Here is a 27,159-nt window from a genome sequence, read left to right on the forward strand (position 1 = left end):
CCCACTGGCTGACAGGTGAAACTCCAGCCTCAGAAGCCAGGACCACACTCAGCCCCCGTGTCGCAGAAGCTGGATCACACCTGAACTGTCATGGACGTGGCCGGACACTTTCTCCTCCACGGGCGCCCTTGGGTCCAGCCGCCGCTCTCCCCAGCTCCCGCCCCAGTGGTCCCACGGAAGGCCATTCACTCTCTCTCTGTCTCTCCCTGTGCTGCACCCACGAGGTTGGCCACTTGGCACGTGGGTGTGAGGGAAATAAAGCGCTTCATGGAGACAGGTTGCTCGAGATCGGGGCGGAATCCCAAATGCTGGGAGCTGGGTGCAGTTTCTCCAGGCCTCGCAGTGGAGGATCCCGCAACCAAGAAGCCAGCGCCTCCACCGGGCTTCCCGGGCCCTGGAGCCAAGCTTGCCCGATGCCTCCTGCAAAGCAGTGACGGAAAGAGTTCTCCCCACTCCCGGTTCACACCCCCGATTCTGAGCTAGAGGCAGTCCTTCTAGACTTCCTGGGGAGGAGGGGATCGACCCTGGAGGGAAAGCCCCAAGCCCTCCTTTCTAATCAGCGCCTGACGCAAACTGGCTGCGAGGCTATTTTCCTTTCCAATCCTTAAAGCCTCTATTTGTGTTAGCTGGTTTCCTACGTAAAAATAGGATGCATGTGAAGGGCAATCAATTAATAACAGCAAACATCTAGGCAGTGCCTACTATATCTCCGACATTATTCTGAGCACTTTACAAATATGAAAATCCAAATTATGAGAAAATGAGGCCCAGGGTGGTTAAGTAAGTAGCCCAAGATCACACAGCTAGTAGGCAGCAGAGCCAGGGGGTGAACCCAGGCCATGGGCCCCAGTGTGTGCTCATTATGTAACCACCATGCTCTACTGTCTCTCAAAGTCCAAAACAATACAAAAGATGTGCAATGAAAAGTCAGTCTCTCAAATCCCCCAGGACTGACCACTATTATTGGTTTCTTATGAATCTTTCCAGAACTATGCCATGTATGCACTAGCTTGTTTATCCGTATATATGCCTTGTTTTAGACAGGAGGAAGCACACTGCACACCTTGTGGTGCAACCACGTTTTTAAAAAAATTTTTTAATGGAAGTATACTTTATTTACAATGTTTCAGGTGTAGAGCAAAGTGATTCAGTTATACACGGGCACGTGTGTGTATATATATTCCTTTTCAGCTTCTTTTCCATTATAGTTTATGACAAGATATTGACTACAGTTCACTGTACTATACAGTAGGTCCTGGTTTATCTATTTTATACATAGTAGTGTGTTAATCCCAAATTGCTAATTTATCCCTCCACCACCCCCTTCCCCTTTGGTAATCATAAATTTGTTTTCTATCTGTTTTGTAAATAAGTTCATTTGTATCAGTCTTTTTAGATTCCACATATAAGTGATGTCACATATCTGTCTTCTCTGTCTGACTTACTTCACTTAGCAACCACGTTTTTTGCTTAAGAATCTCCATGATCAATTCAGAACAGTACACAGAAATCAGTCTCACTTTTTTAATGGCTGCGTAGTATTTTGGGGCAGATGGGATATACCATAACTGACATAAACCCTATCAAGGGACACTGAGGTTGTTTCCAGGCGTTGGTGGTATAAAGCCTTCCTCCATACACTTGGCCTTGAGCGCATTGGTGCATGAACCTGTCAGTCACACTCCTAGGCGGGATCTGCTGGGTCAGAGAATTGCACTTTTCATTCTCACTGAATGCAAATTGCTCTCCACTAAGTGTGTGACTGTGTCTTTTACCCACACTGAAAACTCTCCGCAAAGGTTGGGAAAAGCAAACTAAAATGTCTGCAAATCCCTTCGCGAGTTGAAAAGTCAAACAACAGCTGCATAGCAGTCTCCCTGCAGGTCCGTCTGCCCTGTGGGCTCATTCAGAACCACTGAAGAAGGAGCAGGGAGACATATCCATTTTGCAGGAAGAAAAAGGAAGGCACCCAGCCCAGGTTCATGTGCAAACTGCTCCTTAAATATTTTCTTTAAGGTGTGTACATTGTGTTTTAGACATAATGCCATTGCACACTTAATAGACTAAGGTATAGTGTAAACATAACTTTTATATGCACTGGGAAAAATAAAGCGTGACTCGCTTTACTGCAGTATTCACTTTATTGCGGTGGTCTGGAACCCAACTCAAAGTATCTCCCAGGTACGCCTGTACTAGTCATGGTAACTTTGATCACTTAGTTAAAGTGATGTCTCCCTGAGGTTTCTCCACTGTAAAGTTACTATTTTCCTTTGTAATTAATAAACATCCTGTGGGGAGAAATATATATATATATTTTTTTCTGATCAAGCAGAAGCCCAGGATCCTTCCCTCTAGGTCAGAAAGTCCAATGTCCTCTCCTTTTTCCTCATTTTCAGGGGTGATTCCTGCCCTCCCCTCCAAGCCCAAGGCTTTTCCCAGAAAGGAACAGAGACATCAACATACAAGGAGCCCAGAGATTTATCTGCATTATTTCATTAACAGATGAGGAAACCAAGGCTCAGAGAAGTAAGGATTTGCCCAAGGTCACAGAGGCAAGTGAACAAAGTGACAACACTAGGATTCAATCCAGGGGTATTGACCCCAAACCCTAGTCTCAACCCCTTAATCACACGGCCTCCCTGGACTTCAGGGCTGGCATCTGGGAGGCATTTGCTGCAGACTAATCGGGGGCAGTGAGGTCCCCGGGCAAGGGCCCAGGCCAGCAAGCCCCGTGCACACCCACAGGCCTATGGCCACCATTTTGCACACACGTGCCCCAAGGCTCAGAAGGATGTGAGTGAGGGAATAGGCATGGCTCAGAGCAGCGCAACTCCCTGCTAGAGACCTTCACGGCACAATAATTAGAAAAGAATTCAAGGCTACCTGATACCACCTGGGCCCACTACCCAGTAGCCATAATACCTTGGATGAGTTACTTAACCCCCGTCTCTGTGCCTCAGTTTATTCATCTGCAAAATGGGGATTAAAAAGTACCTACTGGGGCTTCCCTGGTGGCACAGTGGTTGAGAATCTGCCTTCCAATGCAGGGGACACTGGTTCGAGCCCTGGTCTGGGAAGATCCCACATGCCGCTGAGCAACTAAGCCCATGCACCACAACTACTGAGCCTGCACTCTACAGCCCGCGAGCCACAACTACTGAGCCCCCGTGTCACAACTACTGAAGCCCGCACGCCTAGAGCCCGTGCTCCGTAACAAAGAGAAGCCATCCGCAATGAGAAGCCCGCGCACCGCAATGAAGAGTAGCCCCCGCTCGCCGCAACTAGAGAGAGCCCGCACACAGCAACAAAGACCCAATGCAGCCAAAAATAAATAAATAAATATTTTTAAAAAATACTTCTAAGAAGTACCTATTTCATGGGGTTCTTAAGAAAATTAAAAGTAAATACATACAACACCCTTGGAGGGGTCCCTGGGACACGGTAGTCTCTGGCTGTCATTAACGCCCAGGGCACAGACTGTGATGACCAAAGCTCTACCTTGGGAGTCGGGGATCCAGGCTGGAGTCTCATCTCCACTGGCAGGTGAGCTGAGCCTTGGCATCCTCATCTGTAAAATGGGGTTCCTGCTACCTGGGCCATGGGACTCCCAGCAGCGTCCCTGAGGTCAACCACAAAGCCCCAGCAGGCTCAGTCAGTGCCAAGATGCCCGTCCTCGACGTGTCACCACCAGAACGGGAAACAGCAAGTGGGACCATGCGTCTGGGTTCTGCATCCCAGGAGATACCCTGGAGGAGGCTCAAAGGGGAACCCCAAGGGCTTCCAAGCCGTGAGGGTCTGGGGGCAGCCAAGTCCATCTGTGCGCTGGGCTCTGCCTCCTGCTCTCGGTGTGACCCCAGGCCCCACCTTGGCCTCTCAGAGCTGCAGCCTCCATCTCTGTAAAGTGGGCATGACAGCACCCGCCCGGAGGATGCCGCAGGCTGCCACAGCCAGGAGCCGGGGCATATAGGTGTGAACGTGAGCAAACATGTGGGGTTGCTCAGCTATTTCCTTTTTTTATTTTTTTTTTAAGTCTTCCTTGAGCTATGCATGGTCTGCAAGCTTCAAGGTCGGAGGCTGAGCTGGAAGGAATGTGTTGTGGTGCCCCTGAAATGAACCTCGCTCTTAAAAGCGGCCCAGAACCTTCCTGCCACAGCGGTCTCTGGCAAAAGAGGCAGTCTGGCTGGGGAAGGAGCGTCGACTGAAAACCAAGAGTGGCCCAGCAGGATTATCTACAGAATTACCTACACTCAGGGATTCCAACTGTTTCTAAAGTGCAGAGAGGAAAAGGACAGAAGGAAACTCGCTAAGGTATATGAACAGTGTTTGCCTGGGTGGCAGGGCTCCAGGAGATTTTCTTTTGACCCTCTTTCCATTCTTCTGAATTTTCCAGATCTTCTACAGTGAGTATTATAAGGAGGGAAGATGAAAAGAAGCATTCTCATTTTTAAAAAGAGGACTAAGGCAAAACATCACAGGCCGGACCAGACAGTAGCTGCAAGATGGTGTTGAAAGGGTGGGATCTGTTGCTAGATCTGAGTTCGAATCCCAGCTCTGCCACTTCCAGCTGTTACAATTCACCCCCTTCTCCCCAGCACCCGCCTCACAGAGGTCCTGTGCTCATGAAACGGGACCGTGGTGTGTGGTGGGGTAGCTCTCAGCCTACAGTGGCCACTGTTAGCACGGTGATATTCTCAGTGCTCCACGTAGGTGGTAGGGTTATGGAGACTTTCTTCTCTGGGGGGTCATCTCTTTAAACACGACTGCCAAGACTGGCTAGGCAGGCAGACCCCCAAATGGTGCTCTTGCCCGTGAGCCTACACAGAACGACCAGCAGCAGGCTGTACTTCTCGAGCACGTTCAGACAGAGCGAGAAGCAGAGGAGCAAGCCCAGCTCCGGGTGTGCCCCCCAAGCGCGTCAAGTTCAGTGACCGGGACCACCCAAGAGCGGCCAGATTAGCATTTCCCTCCACCCTGGACAGCCCTGCTCACCACAGCAGGTGTCTTCCAGGCTCTAATTTAATCAGACCCTTATCAGTTCCTCCTTCCTCTAGAGCTCAAGGTCCATCTAGCCCAGAGGCCCGGCAGGAAACCCTCCTCCAGCCTGCACGCACCTGTCCCTCCTCACTAGTCCCTGAGATTCATCCCATCCCGGACCATCTCCCACCTCCCACTCAAGTGAATGTCCCCATCAGCTCCCCCTGAATGAGGCCTGGAGAAATACACCAGGAAGCCTCCTCAAAATCAGGGAGGCTGCACAAATCAGGCCAGGAGTTTGAGGATGGGGAAGGCGGGACTCTGCGGGGAGGAGAGGGGAGGGGAGGGGAGGGGAGGGGAGGGGAGTGTGGGCAGGGGCCCAGGTAGGCAGGCAGGCAGGCAGTCCCAGAGGGAGATGCTGGCATAACCGAGTCGGGCAGCCTTGCCAGAGGAAATGTAGATGCCAACCTGTTCTGCACAGAGGGGAACAAGGACCAGGATCTGGCCCAGGCCCCCACCTCCAACTCTGGCCTCAGAGGCACCCTGTCTGTCTCCTGGAAGCTGGGAAAAAAGTGCGGGATGGGAGGTAAGACCAGGGGTGTGGACCAGAGCTCCTCCTGCAACCACAGCCTCCGGGAGGCCTCTCCAGGTTTCAGCCCCTGTCAGATGTGAGCTTGACCAACACACGCCCACCTCTGCCGCCACAGCAAGGGTTCCAAAGCACACAGCCTCAGACTCTTCCTCATCACCTTCGCCTTAGGAACGCAGGTCCTCAGCAAGGCCCTCCCTGACCTGCTGCACCACCCTCCCCACCGACCTCTCTGGTCTGGGCGGTTCCCATGCCCGGCCTGACTGTTCCAGTCCTCATGAAGGGCTTCAGGCCCATCGCTTTGCCGACCTGTTCTATATCTCTGGGTCTTTGCTCAGGTTGTTTGTTCCCTCCAGGGAGAATTCTCTCTCAGAACCAAAGAGCAAACTCCTACTCAACCTTCAAAACCCAGACCCTTCTCCTCTGTGAGGCCTCCCCAGACCCATCTCACGCAGTGGTTCCCAAGCCTGGTTTAAAAAATACCTGAGTCTGTGCTCGCTTCAGCAGCACATATACTAAAATTGGAAAGATACAGAGAAGATTAGCATGGCCCCTGCACAAGGATGACACGCAAATTCGTGAAGCGTTCCATCTTCTTTTGTTATACAGCAGCAACTAACACAACAATGTAAAGCAATTATACTCCAATAAAGATGTTTAAAAAAAAGAAAGAAAGAAAGAAACCTGTGTCCCAGGCCCACAATTCTGAATTGGTAGCCTGTGGGTGCAGCCTGAGAAAGTCTATTTTCAAAGAGCACAGGTGATTCTGGGATACCTACAGCCCCCATTAGAAGGGTCTCCCTCCCTAGACGGGCCTCTTCTTTTCGTCTCAGTGCCCAGAGCACCAACCCACACGCTAGACAACAGCTGAGCTGCACTGAACTAAGCCCGGAGCCTGAGAACTTTCATCTGCTTAGGATCCACTCACTGAGGAGACCATGAGGCTGGCGTATCCCTGAACCTGGGGTGGCTGCAGGTGTGGGGCTTCCTGACCAGTGGAGGAGGGGCACAGGCCCAGATGGGGACCTCAGCCCAGGTGTCCTCTGCCCTGCCCAGAAAGCCTGGGGCCAGGAGGAAGAGCAGGGTCTGCAAGCTGTATGGCGGGGGCACCTCTGCCCTGGGAGTCCCTCATCGCAAGCAGCCCCCCTGCTGCAGACTGTGGAGCGGGCTAGTTCGCAGGGGCTCTGGAGAGACAAGGTGCCTTGGCCAAGAGAACACAGGTGGAGGTACAGCAAGGAGGACACGTGTCCAGGACCCAGAGCCCTGGAAAGCACTCAGCCTGGGGTCAGAGAGACCAGCTTCAGACGCTGAATGTGCGCTTGCCCTCCAGCGGCCAGACCTCAGGAAGTTACTCACCCTCTCTGTGCTTCCTGTCGTCATCTGTCAGATGCAGATGTAAGTGGAGTGACATCTGAAAATGCCGGCAGGCCCTTACCAAATGTTAGTTCCCTTCCTGGAGTTCCTGCCGCTCCTGGAGGACAGTGTTGCCCCATTCTGCAGATTGCTCAACTGAGTCCAGGCCGATGGTCCACCAGAATACCAGCCCTGACCTTTGTGACCCTCGTCATCCTTGAGATCACAAAATGATCGTCTTAGAAACAATAACAGGTGCCGTCTCCCAGCACTGCCGTCTCCCAGCACTGCCGTGCACCAGAACCCCTGCTGAACATTTTACAGTGTCTGTCTAATTTAATTCCCACAACAGATGAGGGAAAGGAGGCTGAGAGACTGAGGATGTTCCCAAGGCCAAACAGTGGCTGAGCAGGGTCCCTGGGTCGTGAGCTGGGAGAGCCAGGGCGGGACCTTCGGGCTGGGATCCCAGCCACGGGATCCCAGCACGGACCAGGTGCCAGGTGGCTGAGGGCACGGGTGAGTGGGGAGAGCATCCTCCCAGACCCTCCACAGCCCGTAGTGGGAGCCTCCACATGCCAGAGGGACACAGGGCCAGCTCCTCTCCCTGCACACCAGGCGCCAAGCCACTCAATGGGCTTCCTGCCATGGGCAGGGGTGAGGCTGGCCAGTGGCTGAAGCCTCAGACAATGGAGGCTCTGTAACTGCCCGGGGTAAGTGTCCCCTCTCCCTAGGCGTGACCCTGGTCAATGATCCCCAGGCAGGACAGCTTGGGGGCAGGCCCCCTCCCACACCAACCCTGGAGGAGGCCTCTGGGCAGAAGGGACCCCTGGGGGCTGTTGCTAGGAAACCAAAGCCAGCCTGGAGAAGCTGCTGCCACCAGAACAGCCCCCAGACCCTCCCCCTCCTCCTCCGCCTCCCAGCCCCCAGGCACATTAACCCCTTTGTCCCCAGAGGTCCAGTCCAGGCGGAAGGCCCCAGGCTGAAGGGCCAGGTGAAAAACTGCCAATCCGAGGGTCCCAAATTCTTGGCCACATCCTGGGTGGCCCATTCGATGGGGCTCCACAGCACACACGCCTGGAAGCTGGAAGAGGACAGCGTGGAATCTGCACCACCCCTCCACCTTTCCGCGCCTCAGTTTCCCCATCCAAAGCCCGGGCAATTTAGTGCCAGGGCGGCTCTAGAACACTCACACCAGCAGTGGAGCATTTTCATGGCAGAACCAAACCCAAGAGGGGGCTTTGTTCCCTCCTTTCCATGGACAGGGAAGCTGGGGTTCAGACTGGGGAAGCAACCTGCCCAAGGTCACCCAGGAAGCATGAAGTGGGACCAGGAAATGGAGGGGTCTGACTCCAGGCGATTTCACGGAGCTGGATGTGGGGGAAGGATGGACGGTCCAGGCTGCAGAAATGGCCCAGGCAAAGGACCTCCAAATGCTTGGCTGCTCCCAGGCTCAGGACTCCAACCTTATCTTGATCTGCGCCTCCCCAGGCAACCTCACCCATTTCATGGTTTTTAAGACCATCTCTACGGTGACACCACCAGCCTGACCGTCCCTGGAACTCCAGACCTCTGCCCAGAAGTATGCCTGCTCGGCACGTCCACTCACGGGTCCACAGGGCATACTGAACTTAACATCCTGATCGCCACCCTCAGTCCTCCCAGGCGTCCCATCTCGCCTGACAGCAGCTCCAGCCTGCCAGGAGCTCAGGCTAAACACCTCAGGCTCAGCCCTGGCTCCCCACTCTCTCTCACACCTACATGCCACCCATCAGCAAACCTCACTGGCTCTACCCTCCAAATATGTCTAGAATCTGACCACTTCGCACCGCCTCCCCTGCTACCCCCCGATCCACACCACCACCATCCCTTCCCGGGACCGTTAAAATAGCCCCTTCCCGCTTTCACCCCCCTACCCCCCACCCCACACACTTTGTTCTCAACACGGCAGCCAAGTTACTCTTCTGCTCAAAGCCTCAAATGCCTTCCTACCTCATTCGGAGTGGAAACCAGGGTCCTCACCTTGGTCAACAAGGCCCTACATGATGTGGTCCCTCCACCAACTCCCTGACTTCAAAGCCTACCTCTCTCCCCACAGCTTTTCTACCCTAGTCACAATGACCACCGTGCAGCCCCTCAAACACCCTACCACAGGGCAGCCTTCGCACTTGCTCTCTCCTCTGCCTGGAACACTCTTCCCCCAGATATACACATGGATGACTCCCTCACCTCCTTCAGGGCTCTGCTCAAAGGTCACTGTGTCAGAGAGGCCCCCTCCAACCACCCGCTTTAAAATCGCACGTACATATCCCCACCACACTCTTTCCTCTGACTCCGCCCTCCCCGCCTTCATAGTATTTAACACCTCCGGGAATCTATACATTTCAGTTGTTTACATCAGTTTCCTCCTACCAGAATGTGGACATTATCGTTTATGCTCATCGCTCCATCCACAGCCCTGGAATGGTGCCCGGCACACACCAGACCTCAACACACACTTGCTGAATGAAGGAAGGGATGCTGGTCCACACCAGCTGCGCCACCACCATCAGAGGAGGGGAGAAGGCGGCCAAGGCCTGTGGGGCACCCGCTCTCGGGGCCGCGCCTCCTCCTGCCCGAAACCAGCCTCCGCCAGGACAGCTCCTCCCAGGAGAGCTGCACAGAGTCAGTGCCAAGCTGCGCAAGAGGCGGTTCCCCCACAACCAGTCTGGGAAGAGGCCTGGGGCCCGTGCCGGGGTGTGATCAGGAGAGGGGTGGGGCGGGCACGAGGAAGGACTCGCTCCCAAAAAGACCGCATTCTTGCTTTGGTGAGTCAGAAGCATGTGGTCGGGAGAGCAGACAGGACGCCGAAGCCCCGGTGGCTGCCGCCCTCGGCCGCTCTGGCAGGCAGGTGAGGGACCCTGGCATACACCCAGCTTTCCCGGGAAGGATCACGGGAGCCCCCGGCTGGCAGGCCACCGAGAGCAGAGGAAGCCTCCCTGTCAAAGCCCACAAGGGTCCAGTCTGGCTCCAGTCTCTTCTTCTGGCCCAAGCTCTGCCTCCCTCTGAGAGGGGGCGGTCCACTTTGTCCCACAGAGAGCTCCAGGCAGGAAGAAATAACCTTTGCAAAACTCGGAGCTAAAAATAGCTCAGCCCACCCAAGCAAGGCAGGGCAAGCTGGCTGGACAGCACCTGAGGTCTCCCGAAACACAAGCCCCGCAAGGAGCCCCAGGGGACGCAGAGGCCTCAGCCCCAAAGGCCAGCACTTAAGCTTCAAGCCACCCCCTTCGCAATGTGCGGCCCTCCCCCAGGGAAGATGTGAGTGTCATTCCAGCAGCTCCCTGTCCGCCGCACCTGCCAGGGAGAGACGGAAATGCCTGTCCTCCCACCAGCCCCCAAAGGGGCGGAGCACACACGAGTGGAGAGGATCAGCCCCATGTTACAGAGGAGGAAACTGAGGCTCAGAGAGATAGAGAGATCTGTCCATGTTCAAGAAGCTCATCAGAGGCAGATCCATGATTAAGGGGCAGGTGGAGAGGTCTGGCCACGTCTTTTCGCTGTAGCAGGGTGCCTCTCCCTCAACAGACCAATGGATCCACCCACTCCCCTGCAATGAATACCACACCTCTGACAAGATGCTGCCTGGGGCTCTGGGAAGGGGGCAGAGGAGACTGGGCTGGAGGTGTTGGGGGGAGGCGGGGTTTCAACCATGAAATAAATTTGCCCTGAATCCTGCTGTCCGGGGATGGAGTCAAATCCTGGACTATGGCCCCCACGGGGAACCGGTCCCAAACACCGGTTCTCTTTCATCATCAGCTTTGGCAAAAGCTTAACTGATGCTCTCGACACCAGCCCTGTACTTGGACTCTTGAGGGACTGGCACCCACAGCCTGGTCCTACAGAGAATCCCTACCCTCCCTTCTCACAGAAACCGCACTGGGTCCCATGGGCTGTGAGCCCACCGCTGCCTGCATCCTGCTGCCCGGTGGAAAATGGGGGACCCGTTGCATTCAGGGTGCCCCCATCCTGAGGCAGTCTCTGGTCCTGCAGGGTATCTCTTGGGCGCCCCTTTCTGCCACCATCATGCCCCAGGTATGATTTTTAGGAGAGTGAGTCTGCAATCAAACCTGGTTGGGTTCTGGCTCTCCATTTCCTCACCGTGACACAAAGACATTATTTCACTGTTCTGATCCCTGGTTCCCTCTTCTGTAGGAAAACTCTAAAAATCCCCACTGCAGAGAGTTGTTATAAGGATTAAATGAGGATAATTCACATAAAATACCTCGCTGAGAGCCTGGAACACAGGAGGTGCTCGATAAATGTTTGTTGAATGAATGAATGACCACCTCCTTCTAACTGGACAGCAGCCCTGGCCTACAAGAAGGGGTGGTGTCCCAGGTGGAGCTGAGCAGTCCCAGGGCCCTCCCCATCACTGGCCTCCAGAGTCTTTCTGGGTCAGTGAAAGCCCTCCTGCAGCTTCTGACCATGCAGTGTCCCCCACTGAGGGCCAGGGGTGCCCACTGATGTGCTCTGGGACAGCCACCAGCTTGGCCTGGCCCTGAAGCCAACACTCAGCTCCCCAAAGTCTCCACACACCTCCTGCTCCTTTTAAAGTCAAGATTCCAGGCAAGAAGGTCACATCAGGAAAGGAGAGGACCCCAAAAATGACAGTGATGCTGAGTTCCCTTAGTTGGTGTGAAACACAGTGATGACCAAAGCTCAGTGCGTCGTGCCAGGAAGACATTCCGATTGCCTGAATTCACGTGGTCAAGGGGAGGCTGGGCCTCGCAGCTGGCTGCAGATGTACCCCTTATGTAAAGCACCCTGGCTGGAGAATCAGCCCTGGGGAGAGTTGCAAATGTCAGGATGCTTCAAATGAACTCAAATGTATTCTGCTAAAGTCAGGGACAGCAACCCCGCCTCCAGGCAGCAAACTTACAGTGACCCCCCACCCCCACCCCGTCTGCCCACGGCTGTCACTTGACACTGCATCAGAAGCATCCTCAAGTGACCTGTGGAAAGAGACAGGCCTGGGAAGGCAGGATCTGGTGCTCTCCTCCCTGCTTGCAGCCAACAGGTGCTCCAAAATGCTAGATGACGGCAGGGGGACACACGCGCGCACCTGTGCGTTTCCTGCCAAGGCTGAGCCTTTGCCAGGTTCATCCGGGGTCTGTCCTGTGGCCAGGGTCTTGGTCAGAGGACGGAGACACCACCTCCTTTCCCATTAGGATGCAAACCAGGAAGCGAGTGAGGAAGGTCATGTCTTCCACATATGTGCCATGTATGTTAGAACTGAGGTCTCCAGGTCCCACTCCCTCCTCCTGGGAACCTAACAGCGTTCGAGGGGAGGGCGGGAAAGCCGACTTACTTTTCTGGATCCACCCAACAATATCTCTTAATCATTCCACAAAAATTGATTGAGCACTACTGGATGCCAGGTACCATGCAAGGTTCTGGGGGTTTGGATCCTGCCCCCTTGAAATCCACAACCCCCCAGGGATGCAGATGCTAAACAATGACACAAGTCCATACATCTGTACAAACCAGGACAGGCACTATGGGGTGGGGGGAACACCAGGGCTTAACTGAGATTGAGGCAGCCAGTCGAACATTCCGACTCAACTCGCCCAGAACTGATGATGGTCGTATGTACACCCTATGGCTGTTGGATGACCTGCCCTACATTGTAACCACACAGAGCAAGGGGACACAAGCCCTGACGATGGCCCTGTTCTTTTGCCAGAGGCTCTGCCTCCGGTTGGCCTGGGCCAAGGCACACAACTGCTCAGGCCTCCAAGGGCTCTCCCACCTCCCAACGGATGTTCGCATTTTATGCCAAACCCAAGGAATACAGGATGTTGTGGGCGCTTTTTTCCTCTTTTGTTTTTTTTGGAGGGTGGCAGTGCTGGATTTCAAATTTTCCATTCCATCTTGATGTATGCAATTACAGTTTCACTGATCCGTCTAAGGCAGTGGTTCTCAACGGGAGCGACTTTGCCACCCAGGGACATTTGGCGATGTCTGGAGACGTTTGGGTTGTCACAACGGGGAGGGAGGGGGAAGCTAGTGGCATGTAAGGGGTAGAGGCCAGGGATGCTCTGCACGTCCTACAGTGCAGAGCCCGGCCTCCACAGCAGAGAACTATCCAACTCAAGTGTCGACAGCGCTGAGGTCGAAAACTCCTGGTCTCGGGGCATCTGGTCAAGTCCTCTGGGGATCTGGGGCAGACACTGGCCTGTTAATGCGGGGTAGTGTTACTGTTATTAGTCACAGGGACACAGAGACCAAAGTCATCGCCACCGGTTTCCATGGCAGGAAATACCAGGTTCCAAGTCTCTAAAGAAACTGAATTATGCTCTGGTTACTTGTTTTTGTGGATCTCGGGGCAGAGACTGGGGGCAGTGCCCACGACCTACTTTTCCGTGTGCCTCCACCACCTGGCGTGGCATCTGGAATACAGGAAGTGGGGAGGGACGGCAGGAGGGAGGGAGAGAGGGCAGGCTGCAGCCTCTTCAAAGCAAGGACCACGCCTCACGCCTCTCCCTCTTCAGCACCCAGCACCTGTTCCTGGCACCTAGCCGCCATCTCTGAGTTCACAAATAAACAACCAGACCCGAGCTCTCCTGGGCCAGGGCCGATGCCCCACTCCCCTCTGACCGCCTCCGCCCCCCACCGCCCCGAGCCCAGCCTAGCACATGGCTCAGCCCTGGACACTTATTCAAGCACCTCCAGCCCTCGGAGCTCACGGTCCAGCAGGGGAAGGTGAACTGAATGGGCTCCAACAGTCAAGAGCAGGCGGTGCTTCTGCGGGGGAGACCTGGAGGTCTAGGGGAACTCCCGGGAGTGGCCCTGAACCTGGGGTGGGAGGATGTCAGTTCCTGCTCCTTGAAACAGTAAACAAAAGCATGAATGGTTCATCTCTGCAAGGCCTGGGACATGGGAGCAGGAGAGAGGGAGGGAGGACGGTAGAAAGGGGGTTTCCAGTGGGAGTCAGGGGCCCCTGCGCTGCCCTGGCTCGTCTCTCCCCAGCAACCCGGCCCAGGTACTCATCCACAAAAGTGGCACTGAGTGGGTGGAATCCAGGGCCCAGACACGGGGCACAGAAAAAAGGCAGACACTCGCTCCTCGAGTTGCCACCAAGGAGTGAATGCCAAAATCAGCATCACAGCACCTCACGTGTATTAACCGCTAACTAAGGGCCCAGAGCAATTCCAAGTCCTTTACTCCTATAGTTACTTTAATCTTTACAACAACCTTTTCAGAGAGGAACTATTATCACCCCCATTTTACAGATTAGGAAACAGAGGCACAGAGAGGGTAAGAAAATTGCTCAAGGTCACACGGTCAATACAAGGGGGAACTGGGATTGGATCCCAGGCCATCTAGCTGCAGGGCTGTGCCTTGATCCCCTACGGTATTCACACCTCCGCACCTCAGCCACTAGCCGGCCACCAGTCCGCTGGGCTGCTCTGCTGCCTGGGAAAATGCTCAGGTGAGCAGACGGGGCCATGGGGAGCTGGTGGGACAGGGACCCTAAGCAACAGCACATCAGGAGAACGTGGGGGACCAGCAGACAAAGTGCTCCGGCCCGGTGGCCCTGGGCAAGTGTTCTAGCTATGGTGTCCCCAGCAGAGCCTCAATAAGTGGCCCCCTCCTGGAGCAGCTAAATGCAAACATGTCAAGTCTCGCTGGGCATCCTTGTCCAGAACCACCTGGGGGCTGAGGGTAGGCACAGGTTCCCGTGAACGCCAGGGATTCACCCTCACCAATCCAGCCACTCCCCCGGAGCAGGCACCTGGGCAGGGTCAGCCTGAGATTCAGGTCCCACTGTGCCGGCACTGTGCCAGCCACCGCCTGAGCCAGCGCCCTCCCCTCTGCTGTGGCTGAGGGGAACCACAACGTCAGGCCAAGCCTGGCGGGACCCCCTTAGGGCGGGCAGCATCGATCCCCTCCTAACCCCTCTCTTTGAAAGGGCGCCTGCTGATCAGAGCAGGCTGGGTGATCCACTGCGATTCGCAGCACTGGCCCTGCCATTAGTTCGGAGTCAAGCATGTTGTATTTTCCCACAATCAGCCACTCTCAGAAGAGAGGGATCTCTGAGAGGCTGAAATCCAACCTGTCAGCCAGGGCAAGAATTCCTTCTTGAGGATCCCAACAGATGGGTGGGTCAGAGCACAAGCTTTGCAATCAGGCAGCCCTGACTCCAAATCCTGACCCCACAACCCAGCAAACATGTGACTTGACCTCCATAAGCCTCAGTTTACTCATCTGCACACTGGGTGTAATAACACCCCTGAGACCCAATTAAGTAATATACTCATTCATGCATTCAGTCAATCAATTCACGTTTATTAAGCACCCCTGTGAGCTAAGTATTGTTCTAGGTGCCTGGGATACATCAGTGAACAAAAAAAGAAAAAGCCTCCCTGCCCCGATGGAGCTCACTGAGCCCAGCCCTATGCCAGCCACAGAGTGGCTATTCCATAAACGCCTCACCTCTACCCAAGCCTGAGTCACTGTCCCACATCATATTCTCAAGTCTGAATTCCTCCTTTGGCAGAAGACTCATCGTCCCACATTAGAAAAGTCTAAACCTGCCCTCGTTTCATCCTGTGAAGTTTCTCAGGACAAGCCTCCTCCCTCCTGCACGGGACACCCATAAGCTGGCCCTCCTTCCCCGAGTCAATCACACCCTCGCTAGGATGTGTTCCAGGCTGCCACTGTCCCTCTCATTGGTTCAACAAACACTTCTTGAGTACCCACTACACGCCAGGCGGTGGACTACCCTGGAACATCATCTGGGTTGCATTTCCTCCTTGCCAAGCTTGGGGCACACGTGGGAACACGGCAGCCTCAGCTCACCACCTGGGACACGAACTCACATCACCAACGTGCGTGGAAAATCAAGGCCGTTCCTCCAGAAGTAGGTCCTGCGCTTTCCCGCTAACAAGTGTGAAATCGAAGTGACAGTAATTGACATGAAATCCCAACTACAGCTCTTGCTAGCTGGGAATCAAACTAAGGCTCACTATGATCTCTGAGTTTCTAGTAAAACCGGGAGCCAGGTGTGGGGTTTCGCATGTGCTTTGGGCTGGAAAGCCCGGTCCCCACGTGACTCCGCACTCAGTCTCGAGGCTCCCGGAGGACAGCGGCTGAGTCCGCTTGCTGTTCTACCGGAACTGCCTAGCGCCACACCTGGCAGCTAACAGGGGTTCAATAAATGTGGGTTGGATTGAACTGAGTCCGAAAACTGAGGCTCAGAAAGGCAAAGGGACTTGCCCGAGGTCACACAGCTAGAGAGCGGGCAGCGAGCTCCGGACCCAGGTCTGCGCGGCTCCAATGCCTCTGCCCGGCCTCCCTTTAAACTTACCCAGGTTTGAGTACGTGCAGTCCAGCAGCCTAACAGGAGCCCTCCCAGGACAGGCTTCCTGGGGCAAAAGTCACCACTCCTCCAGGCCCAAAGAAAGGAGAGGTGAAAGCCAGCCACATGAGACCTTATTAGGGAAAAGTAAAGAAAGGAAAACCCAAAGCGCCCTGGTGGAGGAAGGGCCAGCCTGTGAGTCATGTAGCCCAGAATATTCTATTCATAGCTGGCTTCAGGGCAGGCCGGAGAGGTGAGGGAGGCCAACCGCCCCAGGGGCCCACCCCAGGCGGCTGATGGAGCAGCAACGGGACCCGGTGGACCTCGGGCTGCCTCTGCCACCAACTCCCACCAACGCTGGACAAGTCACTTCCTCTCCCAGGCTTCTGATTTTCACAGTCTGTGAAAACAGCCAAGGGTCTGGGGCTGCCACTGCCTATAGGGCTGGGGGTGGGGAGACCAGGTAAAAGCCAACACCCCCTGCTCTCCCCAGCTAAGCTTACCCCACATCCCACCCATCCTGTTACGGAGCGGACGCCCCGTCCTGCCCCGTCCCCAGCTGCCTGCAGCACCAGCCCATGCTACTCCTAGACTGCTGGCAGCACTGGGAAGCAGTCTTCACTCGCCTTTCAGACCTGCTGGTCACTTTCAGCCTTAGAAGACTATCCCCTGAGAGCCTGAGGAGGGCAGTCAACTGACTGAACACCTACTTTCTACCAGGAGCTCTGAGAACACCATCTCACTTCCTCTTCGCCATGGCCTGGTGAAGTAAATTATAATTCCTGTCTTTCACAGCGAGCTGACAAGGCTAAGCCAGATGAAGGCACCTGCCCAAGATCACAAAGCTAATAAGACCCGGAATGCAAACCCAGGTCCTGAAGCCCCAAACCGATGTGCTCATTCTGGCTTGTGTATCGGCTCCCAGAGGATAGGAACTGTGGCTGGGCCCTGTCATACATGGTATTCAAGAGCAGGCTTATTTGGGGCTTCCCCGCTGGTGCAGTGGTTGAGAATCTGCCTGCTAATGCAGGGGACACGGGTTCGAGCCCTGGTCTGGGAGGATCCCACATGCCGCGGAGCAACTAGGCCCGTGAGCCACAACTACTGAGCCTGTGCGCGTCTGGAGCCTGTGTTCCGCAACAAGAGAGGCCGCGATAGTGAGAGGCCCGCGCACCGCGATGAAGAGTGGCCCCCGCTTGCCACAACTAGAGAAAGCCCTCACACAGAAACGAAGACCCAACACAGCAAAAATTAATTAATTAATTAATAAACTCCTACCCCCAACATAAAAAAAAAAAAAAAAAAGAGAAGGTTTATTTGACTGGCCAGGCGGTTACTCCCGAAGCCCTGCCCAGGCCCCAGGAGAGCTTTGTACATTGCAAACAGGAAGCGCTCCCTGGGATCCTGCCCCCAGCATCACTGCACTCAGGTGTCCTGGGCCCGGTCCTGCCTGCCAGGGACCCCAAACAAGACTGTCCCCACTTTGCAAAAAAGGGAATCTGAGGCCCAGGCTCAGAGGAGCCAGAGAGCAAACCCCAGCACCTGTGACCCCCACAGCATCCCGGCACGGCCCTAGCAGCAGCAAGGAGACCACTGGGGGCCCAGGGCCAGAAAAGCACGGGCTTTGCTGAGAGACCCTCCCGTGTCCAGCCCCAGGTCCCCGCATTAGCTATGTAAACCTAAGCAGACCTCCTGCCCTCTCTGTGCCTTGGTTTCCTCCTCACTGTAAAGCAGACACAGCAGCCCCTGACCACTGGCCAGTAATGGCAAGTAAATGCAGTCACGTGGAATGGAGCAGGTGCCCTTTCTTCCCCTGGAGGGTGCTTGCCTATCCTAGCCATCAGCTGGGCGGGAGGCTCAGAACCTGGCAGTCCCCCAGGCAGCCAGCCCAAACAGGTTTCCATTCGGAGCTAGCTTTCTGGGTTTAATATTTACCTGCTTGTGACCCAAATCCTCTGGGGCATCAGACATGCCCAAATCACTCAGCCCTGAGCATTCGAACCAAGCAGGGACATGATGTGGGAGAGGTAGGGGGGTGCTGAGGCCGGGACAGGTGTCTGAAATCCCGGTCTCTCCAGGGCACCCAGACCCAGGCTGGCTGGGGAAGAAGAGTCCCTTCCATGTGCCCCTACAGACTAGTGCAACCCTCCCCCCATAGCACCCTGCTCTGAAGACCCCGTGCCCCGGTCACATGATGATCCATTCCAAAGGACACCAGAAACCAGTGAGGGCATGTGAAGGGGGGGCTGGGACCAAGAGAGGTGGCCCTACAGACATGAGACCGACCCCCAGAGTCTGCGGGCTGTGGAGGTGACCGTCCACAGCACCCTCACCAGGTGAAGATTTCACTCTACCGGTTAAGACCCAAGTTTTCGGACTTCAGTAATAAGCCCAGTGCAGAGAAGGAACCACCAGACTCCGCGCTCCTCCCAGCGATCCTACGGGGCATCACAGATGAGAAACCCGAACTCGGAGCCTGAGTCAGCTTGCCAAGGTCTCTATAATTAGTCAGAGGTAGAGGCGGGATTCGAACAAGGCCTTCTGGGTCCAATCACCCCAGCACGACTGCCTCCCAAGCTCCACACGTCAACCAACATTTATCAGATGCTTTACTGGGTGCCAGGCACTGCTCTGAGAACTCTGCACACGACAACTCTCTTAATCGGTTCAAGAACAAACTGAGAAACTGAACTGAAACACAGGGAGGTAGAGACACTTGCCTCAGGACACACAGCTGACAAAAGGCAGAAGTGAGAATCAAAACCAGGCTGATGGGGCTTCCCTGGTGGCGCAGAGGTTAAGAATCCACCTGCCAATGCAGGGGACATGGGTTCGAGCCCTGGTCCGTGGAAGATCCCACATGCCGCGGAGCAACTAAGCCCGTGCGCCACATCTACTAAGCCCGTGAGCCACAACTACTGAAGCCCGCGTGCCTAGAGGCTGTGTTCTGCAACAAGAGAAGCCACCACCATAAGAAACCCACTCACCGCAAAGAAGAGCAGCCCCCGCTCGCTGCAACTAGAGAAAGCCTGCGCGCAGCAACGAAGACCCAATGCAGCCAATAATTAATTAATTAATTTTTTAAAAAAACAGGCTGATGCCAGAGGCCAAGGCTCTTAGCCACCCACCCTTGCATCTACTCACCTCCCCAGAGCACCCTGCCCTCCTCATCTACCAACAGAGGCAGAGCCCTTGGGTTGCAGGAGAGACCCACTCCAGGAAAAGAGCCATGGGCTCAACGAGTTTTCACAGAGGCAATGGCTCTGATCCGCTCAAGGAGAGAACTGAAGGCCCAGGAGGCCGACAAAGGTGAGAGCTGGGGGGCCCCCTTGGTCATCTCCATTCTCCCCCTTCCCCCAGCCAAGGGAGCCCAGGCGATGGTGTCATTCCCCACCTGCACCCTGCCCAGGGCCCACAGAGCCACAGGCTCCTCAGTGTGGCCCACAAGGCCATCCCTTCTTCCAGATCACCCCACACCTCCCCACTCACCAACGATGAATGTTTGCTGAGCACCTACTGTGGACCAGGCCTCATGGAGAAACAAACATGGAAAACAAAAGACAGAGCCTGAGCTCCAGGAGCAGAAGAGGTGCTCCCACCTGCCCAGCCACAATGACCTGCGCTCCCCAGGGCAGGACCCTTCCTTGGCCTGGAAGCCATGCCCTACGTTATCTGCCTGGGACCCTCCCACCTACATTTTGAGCCTTAACACAAGCCAGCTTCAGGGAAATCTTCCATGAGGCCCACTGGGAGAACCAGCCACTCGCCCCTCTGAGCAACTAACACTCTGGACTGGAATCATTTGCTTTGCTTTCTGACCCCTCCACCCACTAGACTGTGAGCTCCTTGAGGGTAGGGACAAGGCTATTCATTTCTGTCTCTCCAGTACCTAGTGCAGCCTTCAACACATGGTAGAGATTCAAGAGTGATGTGTGGATGGGTGGATGGGTGGATTGATGCTTAGGTAAGTGGGTGGATTAGTGGATATATGGATGGATGGAGAGATGGGTGGATGTGTGGATAGATGGATGGGAGGATCGATTGATGGATGAACGGATAGATGGATAGATGGGTGGATGAATGAATAGATGGATGGATGGATGGATGAATAAAAGAATAAGTGAATGAAAAAATGACAGGTGTCCATAAGCAGTGACCAAAGGCCACTGGGCTCAGGGCTCTACTTCAATCTGGAATTTACCAGGAAGCCCAGCTTTGCCCAGGTATTTAATCTGACCCAACCATTTTCTAGACATATTTCCCCAAACTGGCTGGGCATCCCTATGTGATCACTGTCAGCCTCCTTCACCAGGTTGTAGCATAGGTGACATAATGTCCGAGACTGCATCTGGTCTAACAATTAAGTCCTCAACGCCTTCCCCTGGGCCTAGACCACTGCATGAGTGAACGACGAACAAATGAACCAAAGACCTAGGGAGCTTTTTAAACATGGAGATTTCCTGTCGCAGCCAACATCTCCTGGCATAGAATCACTAAGGGTGAGACTCAAGAATTCGTATTTCGTTCAAAAGCTTCCTGGAGATTCTGATAATCAGTCAGGTTTGGGAAACACTAGTTTGTTGGCAAGAAGAGTAACCAGCTACTGAAGGCTGTGACCACAGATGAGGGCAGCTCGGAACAGGGTCACACAGAGTCATCACCAAACCTGGCAGGTTGTCACTCTCCTAAGCCTTTTTTGGCTCAAAGAGAGTCTAAGGGCCTTTTTCAAAGTGTGGCCCTTGAACTACTGACTTCACAACAACCTGAATGAAGGGGAGGCTTTTTAAAAATGTAGACTCTAAGGTCCAACCCCAACCTACAAACTTAGAATCTCTAGGGGTGAGGCCCGGGAGTCTGCATTCTTTGCAGGCTGTCGGGGCAATGCTGGCACACACTAACTTAAAAGAATTACTGGCTCCCAGTTCCCAAGGGTGCTCAGAGCACCTGCTTGTATCTGGCACCTTCATGCACACCTAACCTCCTGAGAAAGAAAAGCTCCTGTCAGGACATCTTGGGAGTTCCCTGGTTGCCTAATGGTTACAATTCGGGGCTTTCACTGCCGTGGCCCAGGCTCATACCCTGATCGGGGAATGGGGAACTGAGATCCCGCAAGCTGTGCGGTGTAGCCAAAAAAGAAAAAAAAGGGGGATATCTTGGATGACTCCAAGAACCCGGCAAACGAATGAGGGTATGAGGCCAAAAGGTAACAAATGTGCCCATTCCTCAGAACATCAGCCCCAAAGGGAACGAACAAATCACTACACCTAGTCTCTTATCTTACAGATGTGGAAACTGAGGCCCAGAGAGGGCTGTGTCTTGCCCAAGGTTATAAAAGAGTGAGTGGCAGAGCCAACCTAGAAGCCAGGTGGCCATGCCCCAGATTCACCCCACTGTCCCAGGCCGCCCTGCCTCGCATCCTCCAAGCCTGCTCCCAGGTGAGCCTGGCAGCAGGGCAGCAGCTGCCAGCCCTGGACATCTCAGCCAGGCTTGCTGTCCCAGGAAGACAGGGTGGCTCCAATCAGGGAAGGCTCCTTCTGTTTCCACCACGTATGGTGATAAAGCAACTCGTGCTCCAGGAAGAAGGAGGCATCAGAGAATGGAATGAGCAGAAACAGTCTGGTCGGTTATGCACCCCAAGGAGACTGGTGAGGGTGCTGAATGCCACAGCTCAGTAGGGATGTCTCCCCAGAACTCTACGATCAGTCCACAGTGCCTGAGTTCAAATGTTTAAATAGTCCTGAGGAAGCACCGACACCAGTGTTCCTCAGTCTGCACATCTGGGGAAATACCTGGGTCCTGAAATATGCTAAGAAATACTCAGTGCAAAAAAAAAGGTGTTCAGTGGCCAAAGGCCATGGAAGAACCAGGGTAGAAGCTGCCCTTCTAGGTGTTAAAGGCATGGAAAAGTCCTGCAATTTCAGCATCTGCTTGAATCATGATACAGATGAAGAAAGTTGGAGGCTGAGAGGAATTACATGCCCTTCCCAGAGTCACAGGGCGAGGAAGGGGATGGGGGGACGGTAAGGCTCGAGCAAGACAGCCTGCCTCCAGAGTCCACACTGGCGACCACCGTGCTTATACTCGGCGAGATGATTCCTCTGTTTACTATCACTGTTCTTACTCTCGATCTTCTGATGGAAGGGAGCAAGGGCGGGCAGCAGCAGGGCCTGGCAGGAAGTCATCCCCATGACAGTGGCCAGAAGGAAGCTGAGGATCCAGCTTCCCAAATCCTCTTCTGTTCTCGGGTCTGCTGTCACTGGCTGTGTGACCTGGGGCAAGTTATGACCCTTCTCCAGACTAAGATGTCCCATACATAAAACTAGGAGCTTGGAGTAGATAATCCCAGAAGGCCCTTCCAGCTCTAGACAAGAGTCCGACCCCACTGTCCTACCCTCAGCTCCCATCTCCCTCCCCATCAGCCACAGCCTCTCCCTGTCCCAAATCCTCGACTCCATAAACAGCCGTGGCCTGCACTCTGTGTCCGGGCTGCCAGGCTAGGCTGAGCTCTGGCCAACGGCGGACTAAGCACTATTTGGCTCTCCCTGCCATCATCCCTTCATCATCCTACCTGTGACTCATCCGTTGAGTGTTTCCAGATTGGACCCCAATCACCATTGCTCAAGGTGGATGGATAGGGTGAATTTTTCCATCTGGGGTCCCAGAGAGCCGGTTTTACCAAGAGCTCCATACAATGGGCCACGAGGCAGGACAGAGTCCGCACAGACCCTTAGCACTGCCTCTGGGCTTTTAAGTCCAGTCCTTATATAAAGGTAACTGTATAGCCTGGCCCCCGGCAGAGTTAGCTAACCTCTTTATGCCTCAGTTTCCACACCTGCAACGTAGCTAATAATACCCACCTCCCTGGTGAGCACACCATTCAGTTATACACAAAGCGGCCAGCTCAGTGCCTAGCACACAGGGCGCTCCATCGATGCTTAGATCATAAGCCTGCTATCTAACTAGAGGGCTCTCTGAGCTGTTTTCTCAATTCAATCTCCCCCTGCTCCCCAGGCAACAGAGGACAGGAAGTAGAAAAAAGTGGCCGATGTTTGACTCTTGCAGACTCCCAGAAATCTGAAATCCTATACTCGTGGGTTATTAGAATTGGTAGAGACCCTAGATTCTCCACCTGCTCATTTTGCAGAAGAGGAAACTGAGGCTTAGGGTGAAGTTAGAGGCAGGATGGAAATGTTGCCCAAGCCTTCCTGGCTGGTTTGAGGAAGAGGTGGGATTAGAACCCAGGTGCCAGGCTCCCAGTCCGGTGGTCTTTCTGGGGCCCTGGGGCAGCGAAAGAGCAGAAGGCCAGTATCCCTGGGACGCTGGGATTCTTGTCCCAAGTCTGCTCCAAGTGGCTGTGAGATGATGAGCAAGGGGCTTAGGCCCACTGGGGCTCCAAGGCCTCGTGATAAAACTTATGGGGTTGGACTAGATTGGGGTGCCCCATAGTGGGGTGGCCAGAAAGCTGGAGCCCCAGAAGATTCTATCAGGTGATTTGCCAAGGAAGTTTGACAGGGACCAAAGGGGTGTCAAGGGAGGGCTCCAGAGTCAGGTGGATCAGTGTTCAAGTTCTGCCACTTACAAGTTGTGTGACTTCAGGCGAATTACCCTCTCTGTTCCTCGGCTGCCCCGTCTGTAAAATGAAGATAACCCAACATACCTCAAAGGTTGCCACATGAACCGGAAGAAGATAATGTACGCTGCCTGGCACACTCGAGGCCCTCAGTGAACAACACTGGTCATTTTTTCAATCCCTCAGGACCACGTTTAATATTATCCCTCCCTCACAGATGAGGTAACCAAGACTCCAGAGGGGCAAGACACCTGCCCAAAGTGACGGGACTCACAGGAACAGGGCTCTGGGAACCGCTCCCCATCTCTTCCAGCCCCCCCCCCCCAAGAAGGAGGTCTCTGCCTGGCATCGGTAAAATACAGCCATCCTCCCCAGAGGAGACCACCGCCCTTGCTGGCCTCCCATGACCTGGCCCAGCCCCAGAGAGTTTTCTCATCACTCACTGGGGAGGAAGCCAGTTCCCCAGGAAACTGCTTAAACATGGGGCCCCAGCTCCTCCCTCCCAGAAGTCCCACCCAGCCTCTGAGACCGGCAAAAGGACATTTAAAGGCACAGGAGGACCTGCAGGTGGTGACGGTCCCCTGGAGCCTCCTGTGAGCCCCTCGCAGAGGTTACTTGCCACCTGCTTCCACCTTTGAGACCCTGCTTGTTTCACTCAAGAAACCAGCAGGGGAAAACTGGACAGGTACATGTAAAAGTATGAGATTAGGGCTTCCCTGGTGGCGCAGTGGTTGAGAGTCCGCCTGCCGATGCAGGGGACACGGGTTCGTGCCCCGGTCCGGGAAGATCCCACATGCCGCGGAGCGGCTAGGCCCGTGAGCCATGGCCGCTGAGCCTGCGCGTCCGGAGCCTGTGCTCCGCAACGGGAGAGACCACAACAGTGAGAGGCCCGCGTACCGCAAAAAAAAAAAAAAAAAAAAAAGTATGAGATTAGATCACTCTCTAACACCATACACAAAAATAAGCTCAAAATGGATTAAAGACCTAAATGTAAGGCCAGAAACTATCAAACTCTTAGAGGAAAACATAGGCAGAACACTCTATCACATAAATCACAGCAAGATCCTTTCTGACCCACCTCCTAGAGTAATGGAAATAAAAACAAAAATAAACAAATGGGACCTAATGAAACTTCAAAGCTTTTGCACAGCAAAGGAAACCATAAACAAGACCAAAAGACAACCCTCAGAATGAGAGAAAATATTTGCAAATGAAGCAACCGACAAAGGATTAATCTCCAAAATTTACAAGCAGCTCATGCAGCTCAATAACAAAAAAACAAACAACCCAATCCAAAAATGGGCAGAAGACCTAAATAGACATTTCTCCAAAGAAGATATACAGACTGCCAACAAACACATGAAAGAATGCTCAACATCATTAATCATTAGAGAAATGCAAATCAAAACTACAATGAGATATCATCTCACACCAGTCAGAATGGCCATCATCAAAAAATCTACAAACAATAAATGCTGGAGAGGATGTGGAGAAAAGGGAACACTCTTGCACTGCTGGTGGGAATGTGAATTGGTTCAGCCACTATGGAGAACAGTATGGAGGTTCCTTAAAAAACTACAAATAGAACTACCATATGACCCAGCAATCCCACTACTGGGCATATACCCTGAGAAAACCAAAATTCAAAAAGAGTCATGTACCAAAATGTTCATTGCAGCTCTATTTACAATAGCCCGGAGATGGAAACAACCTAAGTGCCCATCATCGGATGAATGGATAAAGAAGATGTGGCACATATATACAATGGAATATTACTCAGCCATAAAAAGAAACGAAATTGAGCTATTTGTAATGGGGTGGATAGACCTAGAGTCTGTCATACAGAGTGAAGTAAGTCAGAAAGAAAAAGACAAATACCGTATGCTAACACATATATATGGAATTTAAGAAAAAAAAAATGTCATGAAGAGCCTAGGGGTAAGGCAGGAATAAAGACGCAGACCTACTAGAGAACGGACTTGAGGTTATGGGGAGGGGGAAGGGTGAGCTGTGACAGGGCGAGGGAGAGTCATGGACATATACACACTAACAAACGTAGTAAGGTAGATAGCTAGTGGGAAGCAGCCGCATGGCACAGGGATATTGGCTCAGTGCTTTGTGACAGCCTGGAGGGGTGGGATAGGGAGGGTGGGAGGGAGGGAGACACAAGAGGGAGGACATATGGGAACATATGTATATGTATAACTGATTCACTTTGTTATAAAGCAGAAACTAACACACCATTGTAAAGCAATTATACCCCAATAAAGATGTTAAAAAAAAAAAAAAAAGAAAAGAAACCAGCAGAAGCCTGGATGCCCTGTTATGCTGCGTGACCTCAGACAAGTTGCTTAACCTCTCTGAGTCTCGGGAACCTTTTTAGAAAAGAGAAGTGAGCAGAGTTTGGGAAGCACGAAGAAAGCAGCAAGAGTTCACAGAACAACCTAGGAATCAGAGGGCCTGTAACAGCCTCTAAATGTCTCCCTGATGTCTCCTGTCCCTTCCAACTCAGCCCCCACCAGGACAAAAAGTTCTGACCACGCTGATCATGCCCCCCCGCCCCCAGCTAGAAACAACTGAACGGCTCCCATGGTCAAGATAAAGTGCAAGCTCCTAGTGAGACGGACGAGTTCTCAAGTGGTGTTCCTGACCGCACCCCTCCTGACCTTGCAGGGTCCTACTTTGCACTCACCTCCAGCCTCTGTACACACCTGGGACGCTTCCCTCTCCCAGAACCAACTCTGCCTCTAGGCTGCTTCGTCCAGCACTCCCTGGGAAGCTCCGGTGAGCCCCTATGCCTGGGTCAGGCACTCTCCCCTCCCTCCATCAGTTACCTGCCTGCTCCCCCAACCCCAGATAGGTGGTCACCATGCTTCACTCATCCTTAGCTTCTAGCCCAGTACCCAGCTCCCAAGGGGTGTCCATTAAATATATGCTGGGAGGAGAGGAACGCGAGGACGAGCAACTGAGAACAAATTAACGAATCCACGAGCTGTGGCGTCCTCCTCTGCAAAACGGGCATGCGTGGGAGAAGCAGCCGGACTCGCTGGCTGCGGACCCTCACCCCCCTTTTGTGGCTGGCACAGGCTTGCTGGGTGGTATTTCACCTCTCGGGACCCTTCTCCCCGCTGTAGAGGGAGGACAATAACAGCACCCGCACCTCACTTACCGTGAGGACTCAGTGGGCTAATCCTCCCAGAGTGCTCAGCTCAGTGCCTGGCATGAAGAGGTGAGTTCCTCGCACTTGACCTCTGGGGAAGAAAAGCGGGAGACGGGCGTGACACGGGGCGCTGAGCTCCTGCTGCAGGGTCCGAGTGGCCTTGACACCACCCTCCC

At 53.9% G+C, this 27,159-nt stretch overlaps 1 protein-coding gene and 1 non-coding gene across 10 annotated transcripts in view; one reads left to right on the plus strand and one right to left on the minus strand.

The window, feature by feature from the left end:
* Window positions 1-27,159, minus strand: part of ARHGEF10L (Rho guanine nucleotide exchange factor 10 like) — a 146,864-nt gene that overhangs the window by 109,649 nt on the left and 10,056 nt on the right. Inside the window, exon 2 of one of the 9 annotated variants that reach the window (XM_060310449.2) lies at window positions 26,993-27,074. The exons of 6 other annotated variants lie outside the window; for them this stretch is intronic. The gene's annotated coding sequence lies outside the window, so the exon portion shown is untranslated. Of the gene's footprint in view, window positions 1-80; window positions 104-9,325; window positions 9,402-26,992; window positions 27,075-27,159 lie in introns of those variants that run through there. 2 more of the 9 variants (XM_060310451.2, XM_060310453.2) reach the window with 2 other exon arrangements.
* LOC115867347 (U6 spliceosomal RNA) lies at window positions 6,055-6,161 on the plus strand. The gene has a single exon (XR_004045081.1). It is a non-coding gene; the product is annotated as a U6 spliceosomal RNA (small nuclear RNA).

Source organism: Globicephala melas, chromosome 1 (genome assembly GCF_963455315.2).
Source record: "Globicephala melas chromosome 1, mGloMel1.2, whole genome shotgun sequence".
Lineage (NCBI taxonomy): Eukaryota > Metazoa > Chordata > Mammalia > Artiodactyla > Delphinidae > Globicephala > Globicephala melas.